We start from the raw sequence: 19,927 nt of genomic DNA, 5'->3' as shown, positions 1-19,927 counted from the left end.
CTATAGCTTAATTGACCCATATCTCATTTACTATAATATTGTCTGGGCCAGTACATATGCCTCGTACCTACACAAATTACTCATCATACAAAATACATTTGCAAGACTAGCCACCTCCTCTAATTACCTGGCTCCATCTGCACCTTTGTTTAAGAAACTTGTCTATTTACAACATTAATGTACGCCAACTATGCACATTCATCTACAAATACTCCTACCTCCCAGACAGTTTTGTAACGGCTTCGAGGAGTAGTGGGTGGAGGAATCAGGAGCAGAGAGCAGAGGTAGTTCATTCGTGATCTTTTAATCCAGAACCAAAAGTAACGGTAACGCCAAACACTAAGGCGCATTACTTTAAATCAGTCCAAAAACAGGACCAACCAGTCCGGAGAAAATAGTAGACACGAAACACACCACATGAACAGAAAAACAAGCCCGCACAAAAGCAGGCGGGCATACCTGGTTTAAATAGCCCAAATCAAAACCCAAACAAGGAACAGGTGTAACAAATCAGACAAAACTAACTGAAACAGAAAAGGGGATCGGTGGCAGCTAGTAGACCAGTGACGACGACCACCGAGCACCGCCCGAACAGGAAGAGGAACCACCTTCGGCGGGATTCGTGACAGTACCCCCCTCCTGACGCGCGGCTCCCGCAGCGCGCCGACCCCGGCCTCGAGGACGACCCAGAGGGCGAGGCGCAGGGCGATCCGGATGGAGGCGATGGAAATCCCGTAGTAGTGATGGATCCAAAATGTCCCCCACCGGTACCCAGCACCTCTCCTCCGGACCATACCCCTCCCAGTCCACGAGGTATTGCAGGCCCCTCACCCGGCGTCTCGAGTCCAGAACAGCTCGTACCGTGTACGCCGGGGACCCCTTGATGTCCAGAGGGGGCGGAGGGACCTCCGGCACCTCACCTTCCTGAAGGGGACCAGATACCACCAGCCTGAGGAGAGACACATGAAACGAGGGGTTAATACGATAGTAAGAGGGGAGTTGTAATCTATAACACACCTCGTTTATCCTCCTCAGGACTTTAAATGGCCCCACACACTGTGGCCCCAGCTTCCGGCAGGGCAGGCGGAGGGGCAGGTTTCGGGTTGAGAGCCAGACCCTGTCCCCTGGTGCGAACACAGGGGCCTCACTGTGGTGGCGGTCAGCGCTCTTCTTCTGCCGTCCACTAGCTTGCTTGAGAGATTCCTGGACTGCCCTCCAGGTCTCCTTAGAGCACTGGACCCACTCCTCCACCGCAGGAGCTTCGGTCTGACTCTGATGCCACGGAGCCAGGACCGGCTGGTAGCCCAGCACGCATTGGAATGGCGACATGTTCGTGGAGGAGTGGCGGAGTGAGTTATGTGCCACTTCAACCCATGGGACGTACCTCGCCCATTCTCCTGGCCGGTCCTGGCAATACGACCGCAGAAACCTACCCACCTCCTGGTTCACTCTCCACCTGCGCATTACTCTCGGGGTGATAACCAGAGGTCAGTCTGACCGAGACCCCCAGACGCTCCATAAACGCCCTCCAAACTCGGGACGTGAACTGGGGACCTCGATCAGAAACGATGTCCTCCGGCACCCCGTAGTGCCGGAAGACGTGGGTAAATAGGGCCTCCGCAGTCTGTAGGGCCGTAGGGAGACCAGGCACCGGGAGGAGACGGCAGGACTTAGAAAAACGGTCCACAACGACCAGGATCGTCGTGTTCCCCTGAGATGGGGGAAGATCGGTAAGAAAGTCCACCGACAGATGAGACCAGGGCCGTTATGGAACAGGGAGGGGCTGTAGCTTCCCTCTAGGCAGGTGCCTAGGAGCCTTACTCTGAGCGCACACCGAACAGGAGGAGACATAGAGCCTCACGTCCTTAGCTAAGGTGGGCCACCATTACTTCCCCCTAAGACCCCGCACTGTCCTCGCAATACCTGGATGACCCGAAGAGGGTAGTGTGTGGGCCCACCGAATCAATTGATCACGGACACCAAGCGGCACGTACCTAAGACCGGTAGGACACTGTGAAGGCGCAGGTTCCAACCGTAACGCCCGCTCGATGTCCGCGTCCACCTCCCATACCACCGGTGCCACCAGCCTAGAGGCTGGAAGGATGGGAGTAGGATCGATGGACCGGTCCTCAGTGTCATAGAGACGGGACAGCTCGTCGGCCTTAGTGTTGAGGGATCCTGGTCTATAAGAGATTGTGAATCTGAATCTGGTAAAGAACATGGCCCACCTAGCCTGACGAGGATTCAGTCTCCTCGCCGCCCGGATATACTCCAGATTGCGGTGGTCAGTCCAGATGAGAAAAGGGTGCTTAGCCCCCTCAAGCCAGTGTCTCCACACCTTCAGGGCTTTCACCACAGCCAACAACTCCCGGTCCCCCACATCATAGTTTCGCTCCGCTGGACCTAGCTTCCTCGAAAAGAAAGCGCGGGGCGGAGCTTCGGTGGCGTGCAAGAGCGCTGTGATAGCACGGCTCCATCCCCAGCCTCGGACGCGTCCACCTCCACTATGAACGCCAAAGAGGGGTCCGGATGCGCCAACACAGGAGCTTCAGTAAATATTGCCTTCAACCGGGTGAAAGCTCCATCCGCCTCGGCCGACCACCGCAAACGCACCAGCCCCCATTTCAGCAGTGAGGTAATAGGAGCTGCCACCTGGCCAAAACCCCGAATAAACCTCCGGTAGTAATTGGCAAACCCTAAAAACCGCTGCACCTCCTTTACCGTGGTCGGAGTCGGCCAATTACGCACGGCATTAACACGGTCACACTCCATCACCACCCCCGAGGTGGAAATGTGATAACCCAGGAAGGAAACGGCTCGTTTGGAGAACACACATTTCTCAGCCTTGACGTATAGGTCATGCTCCAGCAGTCGCCCAAGTACCTTGCGCACCAGGGAGACATTCGCGGCGAGTGTGGCGGAATAGATCAGGATGTCATCAATATACACCACCACACCCTGCCCGTGCAGGTCCCTGAGAATCTCATCTACAAAGGATTGAAAGACGGCTGGAGCATTCTTTAACCCATACGGCATGACGAGGTACTCATAGTGGCCAGATGTGGTACTAAACGCTGTTTTCCCCTCATCTCCCTCCCGAATACGCACCAGATTATACGCGCTCCTGAGGTCCAGTTTCGCGAAAAAACGCACTCCGTGGAATGATTCCACCGCCGTAGCGATGAGAGGTAGCGGATAACTAAACCCCACTGTGATAGAATTGAGACCTCGATAATCAATGCACGGACGCAGACCTCCCTCCTTTTTTTTCACAAAAAATAAACTCGAGGCGACGGGTGACCTGGAGGGCCGAATGTACCCCTGTCTCAGAGATTCCGTGACATATGTCTCCATAGCCAACGTTTCCTCCTGTGACAATGGGTACACGTGACTCCTGGGAAGTGCAGCGTTCTCCTGGAGGTTTATCACGCAATCCCCCGGTCGATGGGGTGGTAATTTGGTCGCCCTTTTCTTACAAAAAGCGATAGCCAAATCGGCATATTCTGAGGGAATGCGCACAGTGGAAACCTGGTCTGGACTCTCCACCGACGTGGCACCGAAGGAAACTCCTATACACCTACCTGAACACTCCTCTGACCACCCCTGGAGAGCCCCCTGTTTCCAAGAAATTCGGGGATTGTGACTGGCCAGCCAGAGAACCCCCAGCACCACTGGAAATGCAGGTGAATCGATAAGGAAGAAACTGATCCGCTCCCTATGATCCCCCTGCGTTACCATGTCCAGTGGAACCGTGGCCTCCCCGACCAGCCCTGACCCTAACGGTCGGCTATCTAAGGAGTGCACGGGGAAGGGCGGATCTATCGGCACCAACGGAATCCCCAACCTACGGGCGAGACCGCGATCCATAAAACTCCCAGCTGCGCCTGAATCGACTAGCGCCTTATGCTGGAGAGAGGGAGAAAACGCAGGGAAAGAAATTAATAAAAACATGTGACCAACAGGGAGCTCTGGGTGAGTTTGGTGCTGACTCACCTGGGGTGACCGAGAAGTGTTCCACCTGCCATCTCGACTCCCAGACGAGCTCCTCCAGCACCGGTCGGAAGTGAGTCCTCTCCGACCACAGCAGGTGCAGGAGGTGCCTCCTCCTCCGGTCCCCCTTGATGCAGCCCCCCCTAACTCCATCGGAGTTGGGGCAGGAGGGCTGGGAGGTGGAACTGACAGGACCCCTTCTGAACGCCCGCGGGCAGCTAGTAGGTTGTCCAGCCGGATCGACAAGTCTATGAGTTCGTCGAGGGAGAGTGTGGTGTCCCGACAAGCTAGCTCCCTGCGGACGTCCTCCCGGAGGCTGCACCGGTAGTGGTCCATCAGGGCCCTGTCGTTCCACCCCGCACCAGCGGCCAAGGTCCGGAACTCCAACGCGAAGTCCTGCGCGCTCCTTGTCTCCTGTCTGAGGTGAAACAGTCGTTCACCCGCCGCTCGGCCCTCTGGAGGGTGGTGGAACACGGCCCGAAAACGGCAGGTGAACTCCGGGTTGTGGTCCCGAGCCGAGTCTGGGCCGTTCCAGACTGCGTTGGCCCATACCAGGGCTCTACCCGCCAGGCAGGAGACGAGGAGGCTCACACTCTCTTCACCTGAGGGAGTCGGACGAACGGTAGCCAGGTATAGCTCGAGCTGGAGCAAAAACTCCTGGCATCTCGCGCTCCGCGAGACGTAACGCGCTGGGACCAGACATCGCCGGAGGAGGAGTGGGTTGCGTCGTCGGTGGAGGAGCTGGTGGTGAAGTAGGCAGACCACTCCTCTCCCATCGCTCCATTCTCTCCATCATTTGGTCCATCGCCGAACCGATCATCATCCATCCGATGGAGGATGGCCGTATGATGGAGGACGCGCTCCTCCATTGATGGAAGAGGGGTGGTCGCTGCTCCTGCTGACTCCATAGGTTTGGTGCGGGCTTCTGTCACGGCTTCGAGGAGTAGTGGGTGGAGGAATCAGGAGCAGAGAGCAGAGGTAGTTCAATCGTGATCTTTTAATCCAGAACCAAAAGTAACGGTAACGCCAAACACTAAGGCGCATCACTTTAAATCAGTCCAAAAACAGGACCAACCAGTCCGGAGAAAATAGTAGACACGAAACACACCACATGAACAGAAAAACAAGCCCGCACAAAAGCAGGCGGGCATACCTGGTTTAAATACCCCAAATCAAAACCCAAACAAGGAACAGGTGTAACAAATCAGACAAAACTAACTAAAACAGAAAAGGGGATCGGTGGCAGCTAGTAGACCGGTGACGACGACCGCCGAGCGCCGCCCGAACAGGAAGAGGAACCACCTTCGGCGGGATTCGTGACAAGTTTACCTAAACCCTTCAATGGATTCTTCCAGATTCTTTCTTTCTGAAATCCATCTATATAACACAAGACACTATGATAACCTTCACCCTCCCTACTGCCACACCTCACATAGTCAATTCTCTATCAGATACAGAGGTACCATACTCTGGAATTCTTATCTTCACATTGCCAAAACCTCATCATCTCTCAATAACTTCAAGCGAAGACTGGGGGTCAGCTTTATGAACCAAACTACCCAATAATCTCCACCATGTAGCCTAACTCACACACACACACACACACACACACACACACACACACACACACACACACACACACACACACACACACACACACACACACACACACACACACACACACACACACACACACACACACACACACACACACACACACACACACACAATCAAATATGTTTTTTCTTGTTTTCTTGTTTACTGAGTACATTATGTACAACTGATTGAAGACATTATTTTTTAAACTTATATTTGTGGTGTGGTTTTCATATTACCTTTGGGCTTCTAACCTCACCTGCACACCGTTTTTTCCAGTTTTTTATCTGTACTGTTTTGTCTTTTACTTATTTTCTTTGGTGCGAAAAAATTAATTCAAAATAAATTCAAAATTAACTAGGCTATAGGCTACCTGGCATTCTTCTCGGCAGAAGATGCTAGCCTACTGGCTTGGAGACACTTACTGACAATGTCATTATCTGTCTTTTCATAAAATCAATAGATCTATCACATGTAGGTTTACATAATGTGATACTGTCAGTGATGTTATTAGTTAGTTAGTGCTGAAATATTCAGTATATTGTGATTTACTATTGGTTTTAGTTGACAGCTTTCTCTACATCGTCTTCCCATGCATTATTTAACTTATAACCTTCACCTTGAGGTAGCTGTCAAATCATACACGATTATACATGTTCGCAGTATAGTGCATAGTCATGACTCATTTATTTTGTATGCATACAGATGCCATATCTTAATTTGATCATCCTGTTGTTGCAGGAATTTTCCTGCAGAGCAGAAAAGCAAACTTGCAGTGCATTCAAGGTTTAAAAAGGCTTCTAAGGGACTGTACGTTATTTATAATGATGATACCTGGAGAAATTATGACTTCTCTGAAGTGAAAATGGATGGCCCTCCCTTCAGCAAAATATATCTTTACTCGATCCTCCATGAACGCTTGAAAAAAAATCTAGTGACCATCCCCTATACCCAAAATAACAATTAAAACATAAAGTGGATAGCAGAGAACATGCCATTTAACCTCACTCTTATGACAGACCAGAGCCTTAGATATGCAGTTTTAGAAACTGTTTTGTAAGCATTACATGGCAAAGTAGCCAGAAGGTTGTGGATAATGCAGACCACTGCGGACAAGGGTAGGGGTGAAACGATCTCAATTATAATAAAAGCACTACATGAAACTATGATCTTATTTACAGAACCAGTTACAACTGAAGTATCTGATCATCAATGAATTTGAGAAAAAGCCATTTGTTTTTTAACACAGCAGGCGCATATCATCAGGTAGGGTGAAACTATAATTTTCAAATGTATTCTATTTTATTCCATGATATTGATGTAACAAAAATAGATTTCTGTTGACAGTGATTAGGGCATGGGAATATAAATGAACAAACTAGGCATGCATAGTTCACCGCATGATCATCAAACCTGACTGGCCAAACTCATGTTTCTAAAAGTGAATTCAAAAGGCACTGTATAGCCTAATAAGGCATTTTTCATTTCATGATTATTTCATTCTAAGTCATATTTTTTTACATTTCATTTTATGTAGTCTAAATGCGAAATGTATAGGCATGTTGTTGAAGTGCTGTTGTTACATGCTGAGTGTTCCTTCCAGTGTCACGTTCTGACCTTTATTTTCCTTTGTTTTGTCTTTAGTTAGTATGGTCAGGGCGTGAGTTGGGGTGGGCAGTCTATGTTATGTGTTTCTATGTTTAGGTCAGACGAAGAGGAGGAAATCAGCCGTTACAGAAACACCCACCAACAAAGGACCAAGCAGAGTGGTAAAGGACAGCAGCAGCAGCGGCAGAAGACACAGGATTCATGGACTTGGGAGGAGATTCTGGACGGCAAAGGACCCTGGACTCAGCCAGGGGAATATTGCCATCCCAGGGCGGAGTTGGAGGCAGCGAAGGCAGAGAGGCGCTGGTATGAGGAGGCAGCACGGCGACGCGGTTGGAAGCCCGAGAGTCAGCCCCAAAAATGTATTGGGGGGGGCACACGGGGAGTGTGGCTAAGCCAGGTAGGAGACCTGAGCCAACTCCCCGTGCTTACCGTGGAGAGAGAGGGTGTCGTACTGGTCAGGCACCGTGTTATGCGGTGGAGCGCACGGTGTCCCCAGTACGCGTGCTTAGCCCGGTGTGATACATTCCAGCTCCTCGTATCGGCCGGGCTAGGTTGGGCATCGAGCCAGGTGCCATGAAGCCGGCTCAACGCATCTGGTCTCCAGTGCGTCTCCTCGGGCCGGCGTACATGGCACCAGCCTTACGCATGGTGTCCCCGGTTCGCCAGCACAGCCCGGGCTACGGGGCGCATTCAACCAGGTAAGGTTGGGCAGGCTCGGTGCTCAAGAGCTCCTGTACTCCTTCACGGTCCGGTATATCCGGTGCCACCTCCACGTACCAGTCCTCCGGTGGCAGCCCCACGCACCAGGCTGTCTCTCCGTTTTCTCTCTACAGTTGCTCCCGCCTGTCCAGCGCTGCCAGAGCCTTCCTCTTCTCCAGCGCCGCCAGAGTCTCCCGTCTGTCCTGAGCCGTCTGAGCTGCCCGTCTGCCCAGCGCCGTCTGTGCTGCCCGTCTGCCCAGCGCTGTCTGAGCTGCCAGCCAGCCAGGAGCCGCCAGAGCCGCCAGCCAGCCAGTAGCCGCCAGAGCCGCCAACCAGCCAGGAGCCGCCAGAGCCGCCAGCCAGCCAGGAGCCGCCAGAGCCGCCAGCCAGCCAGCCAGAGCCGCTAGCCAGCCAGGAGCCGCCAGAGCCGTCAGCCAGCCAGGAGCCGCCAGAGCCGCCTGTCACGCCGGCGATGCCGGAATTGCTCCTCAGTCCGGAGCTGCCCCTCAGTCCGGAGCTGCCCCTCAGTCCGGAACTGCCCCTCAGTCCGGAACTGCCCCTCAGTCCAGAGGTGCCTTTCAGTCCTATGAGCCCATTTATTGGGGTTACCAGGCCAAGGTCTGCGGCGAGGATCGCCGCTCGTAAGAGGCCACGGGGGCGGTTAAGGAGGCGGACAAAAGGTTAGGTTACTTTGTTATTTTGTATTTTTTGTCGTGTTCAGTGGATTATATTAAAACATGGACACTTACCACTCTGCGTCTTGGTCCGATCCCTGCTACACCTCCTCTTCAGACGAAGAGGAGGAAATCAGCCGTTACATCCAGCCTGTAGCGTGTCACAAATCCTTCACAATTTATTTCTTCAATGACACGCTATAGCCTTGAAATATGAATAATATTGCCTAAATAATTCACTTCCGTTCCTTCTTAGGCTACCTGGCTTGCTCCTGACTGATTTGGAGTTAGTATGTTGTTTAATCACCTGTTGAAATGTTGAATATCAATTGATAGCAGTGGAGTGTATTCATGGTTGCCGAAGGAAGCTAGGCTTCCCCAAATAATGGACCAATAAAATATTGACTTTTTAAAAAATAATTGAACTTTCCTCTCTGTGTTTCATAATTTTCCTTGAATTCGCAAGAGGCTGAATGTTTCTCACATGAGAAAGCATCCGCGCGAGCAAAACAGCGCCCCTCTGTCTCTCTACGTATAGGCCGTCTATCTGATGCTGTCTGGTCGAAACGAGTATCACATTGTTGCTGCCTGTAGCATTGAAGACAAGGGAAGCCAGCGAGCTTTTGTTCTTTCTTGATAAAAAGGTATAAAACATTAGCCAATCAGCTGTGGGCTAAACAACTGTGAATGGTCCTGGCGCACCAAAAAAAGTGTCAAGGGAAGCCAGCTTGGCATCACTCCTATCAAATCCCATTGAGAGCATATGTCATTGACAGAAAAACTTGATTTGTTTCATCTCCTTCTGTTGTTGTCCTCCGGTGACTAGCTAGCTAAAATAGACCTTTTCCTAAATTAGCCATGGATAGAGATAGGGATTTGGACTTGTGGTTTTACTTAATTCTCCATACTGGCCAATGATTATAAGGCGATTCAATATAAGTTAAGTTCAATATGTAGCTAGATGTAGAAGCCTAATGTTAACTAGCTAACGATGCCCATGAACAGAAGTTAGGCTAACGAGCAAGCGTTTTAGCCAGGTAAAAAAAAATATTAGCGTGTACTGTATGACAAAGTGATAGACCGTTTCGTCAACATGAAAGAGAGGAGGATGGCATTGGTGTTTCTCTACAAGTAGGGTGAGTCAACATGTTTTTCTACTTGCATGAACGCGCACCCACACACACACGCACACATGCACACAGAAAACAGAACCATGGACAGCCACATATTTAGCTTAAGTTGATTGGACTAAATTGTTTTTGGTATCTTTTAGTTGTCACTGTATTAGACTAATTAGAGGTGATTTGATGATGTTGAAATGTTGAAGTTGAAATGGTGCTGGAATAGTGGAGGCAGCTCTTGTTTTCTTTGCGACTTGCGGTAACTGTGGTTCAAAATCAATAATTGTTTAGTGGTCCAAAAATGTCGGCTTCCCTAGTGATTTTACCCACGCACCGCAACTGATTGATAGTGACAGAATCACACATTACTTCCCAAGCATAGTCAATGTTTTCTCTCCTCAGGTATAGAAGGTTGTAGCGCAGCCTCTGAATGTCATACAGACAAACCCATATGATATCCCATATGTATCGGAGTCACGTCTTTCCCTGGAATTTTAGAGTTTGTTTCTAGCACAAAGCATTGCGGACTAAAGCGTTGTTATAGATCGCTTTATATAATCAGGTCCATAATATATATATATATATATATATATACAGTGGGGAGAACAAGTATTTGATACACTGCCGATTTTGAAGGTTTTCCTACTTACAAAGCATGTAGAGGTCTGTAATTTTTATCATAGGTACACTTCAACTGTGAGAGACGGAATCTAAAACAAAAATCCAGAAAATCACATTATATGATTTTTAAGTAATTAAATTGCATTTTATTGCGTGACATAAGTATTTGATCACCTACCAACCAGTAAGAATTCCGGCTCTCACAGACCTGTTAGTTTTTCTTTTAGAAGCCCTCCTGTTCTCCACTCATTACCTGTATTAACTGCACCTGTTTGAACTTGTTACCTGTATAAAAGACACCTGTACACACACTCAATCAAACAGACTCCAATCTCTCCACAATGGCCAAGACCAGAGAGCTGTGTAAGGACATCAGGGATAAAATTGTAGACCTGCACAAGGCTGGGATGGGCTACAGGACAATAGGCAAGCAGCTTGGTGAGAAGGCAACAACTGTTGGTGCAATTATTAGAAAATGGAAGATGTTCAAGATGACGGTCAATCACCCTCGGTCTGGGGCTCCATGCAAGATCTCACCTCGTGGGGCATCAATGATCATAAGGAAGGTGAGGGATCAGCCCAAAACTACACGGCAGGACCTGGTCAATGACCTGAAGAGAGCTGGGACCACAGTCTCAAAGAAAACCATTAGTAACACACTACGCTGTCATGGATTGAAATCCTGCAGCGCACGCAAGGTCCCCCTGCTCAAGCCAGCGCATGTCCAGGCCCGTCTGAAGTTTGCCAATGACCATCTGGATGATCCAGAGGAGGAATGGGAGAAGGTCATGTGGTCTGATGAGACAAAAATAGAGCTTTTTGGTCTAAACTCCACTCGCCGTGTTTGGAGGAAGAAGAAGGTTGAGTACAACCCCAAGAACACCCTCCCAACCGTGAAGCATGGAGGTGGAAACATAATTCTTTGGGGATGCTTTTCTGCAAAGGGGACAGGACGACTGCACCGTATTGAGGGGAGGATGGATGGGGCCATGTATCGCGAGATCTTGGCCAAAAACCTCCTTCCCTCAGTAAGAGCATTGAAGATGGGTCGTGGCTGGATCTTCCAGCATGACAACGACCCGAAACACACAGCCAGGGCAACTAAGGAGTGGCTCCGTAAGAAGCATCTCAAGGTCCTGGAGTGGCCTAGCCAGTCTCCAGACCTGAACCCAATAGAAAATCTTTGGAGGGATCTGAACGTCCGTATTGCCCACCGACAGCCCCGAAACCTGAAGGATCTGGAGAAGGTATGTATGGAGGAGTGGGCCAAAATCCCTGCTGCAGTGTGTGCAAACCTGGTCAATAACTACAGGAAACGTATGATCTTTGTAATTGCAAACAAAGGTTTCTGTACCAAATATTAAGTTCTGCTTTTCTGATGTATCAAATACTTATGTCATGCAATAAAATGCAAATTAATTACTTAAAAATCATACAATGTGATTTTCTGGATTTTTGTTTTAGATTCCGTCTCTCAGAGTTGAAGTGTACCTATGATAAAAATTACAGACCTCTACATGCTTTGTAAGTAGGAAAACCTTCAAAATCGGCAGTGTATCAAATACTTGTTCTCCCCACTGTATATATATATATATATATATATATATATATATTAAACTAACAAGGGGTTGCCCTATGCTTTTAGACATTTTCTTTAACAAAGACCACAATACCCTCACATTACTCCTCAATTCAAGCACTGGTTTTAACTTAACACTTAACCAAACCATTCACTGACACTGAGATATTTGAAGGAGTGCATGGTGACTGAAGGAATTGGCAGACACAATATATGCATAGTAGACTATAATTTTGTCTGTCAAACTTATTTATCTTTTTCTTGAATAGGAAGAAATAGGTTCCAACATAAAGCCCCTCTTGTTCTTAGTAGCCTAAATTACAATTCAAATGAAGACATTTTAAATGAAGCCATCTCAAATTGGCCTACTTTCAGCACCTGCGCTGTCCATCTCTGTGGCTGCCAAATTCATAGTAAATGATGTAAACATGGCTTATTGTGAGGTCAATAACTCTGATAATTAGCTTCCTTATGGGCAAAGAAAACATATTGTTTAATAATACAGCAGTAACAAGCTTACCTCCGGTCATCTTCACTCTCTCCCTCTCAAACTGAACAGGACATCAGTAGGCCTAGTCCACACCACAGATATAGCATTTTTTGGACACAATATTTTGTTGTTGTTATAAGAAGCCCCTGAAGTTGTTATAAGAAACCCCTGAAGTGACACTGGTACACAGCACAGCACAGCCAGGGCAGGCCAGGCCAGGGCTTATGATTGGGAAAGCCTATCACTGCAGTGTATGATGCAGTGTAGCCTAGTTTTATATACACCATCCCAGCAGCGCAAAAACTCGGGAAGGAAGAACATTTTCTTCGAAATATTACTTTGCCCTGCGCTTCTCCGAGCATGCTCTTCGTGTTGGCCTATAGCCTACAGTATAAGCTATGGATCATTTGATTGCGACCACTCTAGGCGCAGTTGATATTGTGCGCCCAGCAGAGAATCAGGAATGAGAGGCAGCAATGGGCACACATCGAGATATAACAAGCAACTAATTCTCAAACACTGAGCAATATGACATTTAATCGATTACAAATTACATGACCCTCCCCTGGACTTAATAAAAAAATACTAAACCCTCCCCCTGACTGTAATTGAAAAAGCATGACCCTCCCCTGTTTTCCTCTGGGTAACAATTGTGTAGATTTCGACCTCTCCCTAAAGTTTGTAATTTTTACTTTGAATTTTCAAACTTGATTTGCGCTAACAAAAAATGTATCAACCCCTACACAAATGTTTCATTAATTATAATCCACATAAAATTCTCATTTCCTTTTATTGCAAGATTATTTTCCTGCTGTAGCAAACTGGCTCAAATTAAGATCCTAGATCTGTATGAAAAAAAGTCAAATCAACAGATGGTAACTGTATTAGAACCTCCAGCTACTGCATCTGTCACTTCCTGTTGTTTGTGCGAATAAAATTAAGAAGCTCTGTTGAAATAACAATCAAAACTGTGCAGGGATCACCTCCCACCCCTACTCAAACACACACACACACACACACACACACACACACACACACACACACACACACACACACACACACACACACACACACACACACACACACACACACACACACACCATCAGTTGCACCTCAACAGTCTTTGTCAATAAACATGAAATGGTGCACATTTTCATAGTAATCCATGTTAGACATTCATTTTCATACGATGACAACACGTCAGATTGAATTGGCAATTACTGTTATCTGTAATTGTTATCTAATATGGTTATATCACATCCTTTGCCCTGAGGCTTGTACTCAGATATGGATTGATGTGCTTAAATATACTGTTTCTCTTATTCAGGGCAGTGTCTCCTTTCTCTAAAATATATTTTTTTTAAATCTCTGTATATTTCTCCCATATATTTGTCTCTAACTTATCTTGCTTTCAGTCAGTTAGACAAATACAAACCCCATCTCTCATCTTTGTGTCCAGTGCATTTTGAAGTGGCATGTTTTGATATTTTTTTATGTTTTATGTACTGGACATGGTTTTACGGCTTCGTTTCCATCGCAGTATCCTTATACACATACTTACTGAGGTACATTCCATGTGCACCATTCACTCCCACGCTGTATTTCTGTTCTCATCAAATTGCCTCAGAATAGTCCAGTCTTTGCAGGGTCAATCTTGTCCAGAGCTCTGTGTTCTGTAAAAATATCAATTAGCCCTCTAGTCAATGTATTAACTGTGATACGATAAGTCAACTTTTTCAATTAATGGTGATATTGACTCAACAAAACAATTAAAGGCCATCACTTCCCAGAATATGTTGCCGTTGTTGACCAAGGCTGTGTCTCAGACAGTGTTTAACAGACTAGAAATGATTTGATTATCTATCCGGTGTCTGTGCAATAAGAGCTGTGACTGATCGCTCTGCACAGGTCAATAAAGTAGATACACTTGGTGTTGTCTGAGAAGAGAAAACAGGGCAGAGGCAGACAAAGTCTAGTCAGGTTACCTGATGATTCAAACACACAAAGAATAACAATACTGCACGACTTTTACACTGATAAATAATTGATGTCGTTGCAGATGATAGAGGGAAATTGTCTTCCTTCCCTTAAAAATACTATATGATTCCACATTGCCCCTCTGGTCCTGGGAAAATTGGACCATCAACACAGACAAACTAGAGAGCCCCGTTTAGGAAGGAGTGTCTGATAGCGTCCTCACAGTACAGCCCTCCAGCTAGCTAGCGGGGAAACAGTGATATGAGCACTTTGCCAGGGTCACACACAACGTTCATGGAGTAAATGCTCAGATTATGAATTATCTTACGGCTAAATGTGAGTCAAACAAGGAAGATTTTATTTAAATATCTGAGGACCCGTTCCGCCGCTACTGTGATAGACTGTGATAGAGTTGCTTTGTATGAAATAAATGAATCTCTTGTCTGGCAAGTTATTAGAATCTTGAGACAACACATATCCATCTGGATACACATATACGACACATACATGCTGCTATTTGTATTGTCATCACACTTTTGAAGTGAAAAACAATACAATCTTGTTCCTCTGGTCTTGATGTTCTAAATGTTCTCTTTTACAATGCAGTACAGCATTTAAACAGTACAGTGCCTTCAGAAAGAATTCACACCCCTTGACTTTTTCCACATTTTGGTCTGTTAAAGCCTGAGTTCCACTGATCTACACACAATACCCCACAAGGTCAAAGGGGAATTTCGTTTTTAGAAATGTTTACAAATTAATATAAAATGTAAAGCTGAAATGCCTTGAGTATTCAACCCTTTTGTTATTGCAAGCCTAAATACGTTCAGGAGTAAAGATGTGCTTAACAAGTCACATAATAAGTTGCATGGACTCACTTTTTTTATGGTTACCCCATCTCTGTTCCCCACACATACAATTATCTGTAATGTCCCTCAGTCAAGTAGTGAATTTCAAGCACAGATTCAACCACAAAGACCAGTGCGGTTTTCCAATGCCTCACAAAGAAGGGCACCTATTTGTAGATGGGTAAAAATACAAAAAGCAGACACTGAAAATCCCGTTGAGCATTGGTGACATTATTAATTACACTTTGGATGGTGTATCAATACACCAAGTCACTCCAGAGGGGAAGGAAACCACTCAGGGATTTCACCATGAGGCCAATGGGGATTTTAAAACAGTTACAGAGTTTAATGAATGGAGTAACAACATTGTAGTTACTCCACAATACTAACCTAAATTACAAATATTCCAAAACATGCATCCTGCTTTCAGTAAGGCACTAAAGTAATACTGCAAAAAAAGTGGAAAATATATCAACTTTTTGTCCTGAATACAAAGCATTATGTTTGTGACAAATCCAAAACAACAACACTGAGTACCACTATTCATATTTTCCAGCATGTTGGAGGCTGCACCATGTTATGGATATGTTCGTTATCGGCAAGGACTAGGGAGTTTTTGGGGGATAAAAAGAAACAGACCAGAGCTAAGCACAGGCAAAATCCTAGATGAAAACCTGATCCAGTCTGCTTTCCACCAGATACTGGGAGACAAATGCACCTTTCAGCAGGACAATAACCTAAAACTCAAGGCCAAATATACACTGGAGTTGCTTACCAAGACGACATTGAATGTTCCTGAGTGGCCTAGTTACAGTTTAGACTTAAATCGTCTTGAAAATCTATGGCAAGATGTCTGTCTAGCAATGATTGACAACCAACTTGACAGAGATTGATACGTTAAAAAAATTATAATGGGCAAATATTGTACAATCCAGGTGTGCAAAGCTCTTCGAGACCGACCCAGAAAGACTCACAGCTGTAATCACTGCCAAAGTGATTCTAGTATGTATTTACTCAAGGGGATCAATACTTATCTAATCAAGATATATTAGTGTTTCATTTTTTTCTTGGGGTGTGAAAACTTTCTGAAGGCACTTTAAATGATGCATTGCGTAGACTTTTTAACCATTTTCTGGTATAGATTTCTGGTAGTGCAGAGAGCGCAAAAAAAATGTCTGTGGGAAACATTTATTTCCTTGTATAGAATTTTTGAGTAAACAAAGCTACTAAAATGTATCGGTATTGTTTAATTAATGATGGCCCAACAGTTCCTTCTGGAATTTGGTAATGGAATCTTAAATAATGGTGTATTTATGTGAAACTGATAGATAATTACTCTGTGATCAGATATAACAGATGGTTAGACTTGATGGCAACCAATACTTCATTTACATTGCCTTCATGTTACTTTGAACATACAGATGTAATGGCCATTTTAATTGGAAAAATATTAGTACTGGTATTTTTTTTCTGTTTCAGGGTGTAGGCATTGATTTTCCTTTTCAAAACTCACTCATTAAGACTCAAAAGACATGTCACTAAAGCCAGTAAAACACATCAATATAGTAAAATGATTCAACCATGTGTGAAACCAAGCCCTAAATCACGCAAGAGTTAGTTTGTCAACATCTAAAATAGTTTGTCATTGGTCCAAAGGAGACATGAAGGGTTGTCATTTTAGATGATAACCACGAGAGCATTTTCCCCCCACAGTCAGTTATAGCATAATACCAGATGTGCATAGCCCTGGGGATGTTTGTGTATGTGCAGCAGTCAGGCAGCTGCAGCAGGGCCATAATTAGAGTCCTGTTTGGGGGCAGAGTTCCATCGGAAAAAATAATTAGGGCCGACTTCATTACAGCAATTCAGAGAGTGCCATGACTGGAAATGTCAAACGCAGAGTTCTAAAATCCCACAGCAAACACAACCGCAGAGGCAGGCCAAAGTGAAATCAAAGATCATTTTTTGGAATTCCACATTTACAACAATGACAATAATACGCAGTATCACTATGGCCTGATTAGAAACATACGAAAGGCATAGGATTTGGGGCTATAGGCTAACTATGGGCACCGGGCCAAACTAACACTGCAGTTGATTCACTCACGGAGCGGTGGCCAGTGTTAGTTCGTTTGTCTCTACCCAAGCAGGGTTCATCTCTTCCTACCGAGCTGGGGTCGTTAGTCGATGCTCCCCATAGCCGCCGTTACATAGATAGAACGTTTTCAATTCCTCTAAAATGGATGGAAAAGGTGAAATGAGCTAAAGTGAGGGGTTCACAGAGAATGAGATATTCACTGTTTTGGCTCTTGTACTTCTAACCTGTTGAATATTATCTGACAAGAAAATGTTGGTTTTCAAGCATGCAAGAATTTCTTCCTCATCTTCAACCTGTCTGCCCATGTGAGGCTTGAACACACTTCAACCAATGATGCATCAAGCCTGTCTTTTTTTCTACCTGAGATGTTTGTGTGTGTGGGTGGAGGATTGGCTGGTGCGCTAACACATTTCAACAGATTCCGTAAGGCTTTATCCTCGGTTCAAATGGATGACTAAGACTTCCTGTGTAAATGTGAAGACCCGGGTATCTATAAGCGGCTGCTGGACAGATGTCCATGATCATACGATGTCATCTCCTCATACTGTAACATTTTGAAGGCTCTTGCAGCTGAAACTGAACTACATTATTTTTTGTCAGTAAATCCAAAGAGGGTTGTGTGCTCCAATCGACTAATAACTGTGTTTAAAATATGTATGTATGTGAAATTTGAGGAGTTGTCGTCAAGGAACATATTTGATCTACAACAATAACATCTCTAGCGGAAGTCATTAAGGTGAGTGTCGGTGTAAATGGCAAAATTTGTATAAATGTTTAGACAAGATATGTCCCTCAGTTAAGTGTAATGTTCTCTAACTTGATTTTAGAAACATCAAAACTAGGCAGACTGAAAGGCTCAGACTGATAATTGCCATTCTGACAGGTCTTTTACAGATGGAACTTGACAAGATGAACAGACAGACAGACAGAGAGAGAGAGAGAGAGAGATGGGGTGGAAAGAGAGGGAAAGAGAGATACAATCTGTTATAGTAATAGTCTGCTCTTGTTCTAACATTTAGAGAAATCTCTCATCTCTAACCAAATTAATCTCATTTGGGCTCGGTAGCTCATAAGATAATATACCTTGATCCATGCACAGCACAACACAGCGCAGCACAGCTAGTTATTTAAAGAAAATTACGTGTTCATATTCCATCATTCAATTTAATGACGGCCTTGATGTTTTTTAATCACTGATAATATCTCATCAGTGAATTAAAATGTTAGATGTTTAGTAAGGAAGGGTCAGAACAGATTTGCTCTGCAGCAACCCAAATGTGGGAAAAGGGAAAGGGGATACTTAGTCAGTTGCACAACTGAATGCATTCAACCGAAATGTGTCTTCCGCATTTAACCCAACCCCTCTGTGCAACCCAAATTTCATCACTGCTAAATATGTTTACTCTACATACAGATGTAGGATCTTAATTTGAGCCAGTTTGCTACAGGAGGAAAACAATCCTGCAGCGACAAGAAATGGGAATTATTATGGGAATTATAGTTATTGGACATTTTTTTGTAGTGGTTGATGCATTTTTCGTTAGGAACATTCCTGCAACAACAGGTTGATCAAATTAAGATACGGCATCTGTAACAACACTCTTAGAAAAAAAGGTTCTATCAAGAACCTAAAAGGCTAATTCGGAGAACGCTTTGAATAACCCTTTTTGGTTCCAGGTAGAACCTTTTGGGTCTCATGTAAAATCCTCCACAGAGGATTCTACATGGAACTCAAAACAGTTCTACCTGGAACCAAAAAGGGTTATTCTATGGGGACAGCCAAAGAACCCCTTTGAAACCCTTTTTCTATGAGTGTACCATTGCTAGTCATTTTAAATGATGATGAACAACTATGAGTTGTCATGGTGATGTACTGTAAGCGCTGTGAGGGGAAATTGAATCGTCCCCAGGCAGGAGAAGCAGGTACTGAGAGGTGGTTTGCTGCTCATCTGCTTGTGGGGGAGAAAGGATTCTTTGCTATGATACAGTAGCATCCTAAAGGCTTGGGTTGGTGTTGAATCTTTATGAGCTTGAAAACAAACAAGCTATGGACAGTTTACAATGGATGGTAGAGAGAGAGAGGGGGGGGGGGGGGACTAGGAGTAAAGCACAGCATATCGATGAATGTAATGACCCTCAGATGAATTGTTGAAGCCGAAGATGGTCAGATGGTCTTTTCAGGGACATCTATCCCCGATAAAGTAATTTATCTTCAGTGCCCTAACTACAGTCATCTCTCACTGTAAGGCTCAGATATCGTACAGTTCCCAGCACCCCATAAATATCTTACATCTGGAACCATTTGAGATAAGATTCAATCGCATGGCAGTTTATACTATTTGAGGATTTATCCATGTGTGTCAATCGTCTTGTTGCTTATTGGGTGTGTTTGGGTGTGTTTGTGTCTACGTCTGTGTGTTTGTTTGAGGCCCATGGGGGATATGAGACTAATCTATTTAATCCACAACACATAAACATATGTTTTGTTCTACAGCTCTTCTAAACTCTTTGACCCGCAGACATCTATTTTAGCATTGAAAACACAGGGGGGGGGGGCTGCCTCAGGCATTTTTCTGAACTTTACGTCTTCTTTATGGACCCTCCACCGCAATAATTTTGAGTT

Source organism: Salvelinus alpinus, chromosome 19 (genome assembly GCF_045679555.1).
Source record: "Salvelinus alpinus chromosome 19, SLU_Salpinus.1, whole genome shotgun sequence".
NCBI classification, from domain to species: Eukaryota; Metazoa; Chordata; class Actinopteri; order Salmoniformes; family Salmonidae; genus Salvelinus; species Salvelinus alpinus.
This window is presented reverse-complemented; position numbering follows the sequence as displayed.